This window comes from Limulus polyphemus, unplaced genomic scaffold (genome assembly GCF_000517525.1).
Source record: "Limulus polyphemus unplaced genomic scaffold, Limulus_polyphemus-2.1.2 Scaffold19479, whole genome shotgun sequence".
Lineage (NCBI taxonomy): Eukaryota > Metazoa > Arthropoda > Merostomata > Xiphosura > Limulidae > Limulus > Limulus polyphemus.
Genome location: NW_013685089.1, coordinates 1 through 1,544, shown reverse-complemented (window position 1 = coordinate 1,544; position 1,544 = coordinate 1). Strand labels below are relative to the sequence as shown.

At 35.6% G+C, this 1,544-nt stretch overlaps 1 non-coding gene across 1 annotated transcript; it reads right to left on the bottom strand.

The window, feature by feature from the left end:
* Positions 1 to 1,383: 1,383 nt before the first annotated feature.
* On the bottom strand, positions 1,384 to 1,456 carry Trnar-ucu. The gene has a single exon. It is a non-coding gene; the product is annotated as a tRNA-Arg (tRNA).
* Between the last annotated feature and the right edge of the window lie 88 nt (positions 1,457 to 1,544).

Genomic DNA, 1,544 nt, shown 5'->3' with positions numbered 1-1,544 from the left:
AACCTCAATGAGATACCCTCCTCCTCTTGTTTTTTTCTGAGAACCTGTCCATTATTGGTATCATACTTGTGACTCTCCCGTGAACCATTTCAATGATTCAATGTCTTTTCTAAGGTAAGGAGACGAAGGTTGAAAACAGTATCCCAAGTGTGGTCAAACTAATGATCTACACAAAGACATTATAAACTCGTTGGACGTGTATGCAATATTTCTTGAAATCTAATTTGCCTTGCCCCTAACAACACCACACCGATTCGATGGCTTAAGACACTGATCATGCAGAACGCCAATATCTTTTTCTTCTGTAACACTATTTAGCATATTATCATCAAACATATACTCGTAATTCAAATGGTGGTATCTAACATGCATTCTTTTCAATATATTCCAGATAAAACCCATTTGCCCTTTATTTGTCCAACTCATCAAACAATTCAAATCCTTAATCCCAGCCAAAAACACCCAAATCCTTAATACCGTCAGTAACTTTAAGTATCTTATTGATTTTTATTAACATCGATGACATAGAAGAAGGATTCAGTAGCAATGGACTGAGTCCTGAGGTTCTCCAACTCTGACAAGAAGGCTGTAGGGAAGACAGCAGTTGGTTTCTATAAATGGACTTTGGTCCAGCTGGAAGTTTACTATCCAATGAGCCAACCTATGCTGTACACCTACATTTAAAACAAGTTTTATCATGTGATACCTTGAAAAAAGATTTCTGAAAAACCATATACAACAAATACGCCCCCGCACTCTCATCTACACAAGCAGTAACCTCTTTAAGGAATGTCAACATATCAGTAATGGAAAATATTCCTCTATTAAAACCAAGTTGACTGTCGAGAAAAATTTAAAATCGTGATAAATGACTTTGCAAATCTTCTTTTATCAGACTTTCGAAATCTTTTCCAACTACCAATGTAAGACTAGTGTGCATATAGTTACAAAGACAATTTTTAACAGTTCCCATTAGCGGACTTCTAATCTTTGGGCACCAGCCCACAATTCGAAGAATTAGTTAAAAATAGCAGCAAGTGGCTCACAAATCCAATGCTTAACATCGTCCAAAAATCTTGAAGAAATATTATCTGGCCCACGATCATTACCATTCTTTAAACATCTAATTTTTATCGTTATAAGTTTATGTGATAAATTTGTACATCCATACAGCAACAATTCATGATGAAGAATATTACTTAAACTTCATTAGTAAATATCCCCAACATCCTTTCCGTCAAATACCATAGTTCCATTGTAACATTTTCCTTACACTTAATGGATTGAAACAATTACTCATCTTTTACATTTCCCACCAAAATCAGTTGTAATGGTTTCTGATCCTCTCGGTGTAGTCTAATCCTCAAAAATAATGATGTCAATCATCCCTGCCGGGGGTCGAATCCGTGACCTTTGGATTAGAAATCCAACGCGCTATCCACTGCGCTACAGGGACTTTTAACAAACTATCAGGACTTTGTTAATATTCCATAATTCTATATAAGAAACTAAATGAGGATCTGAAATTTATTCACGTTCGACAA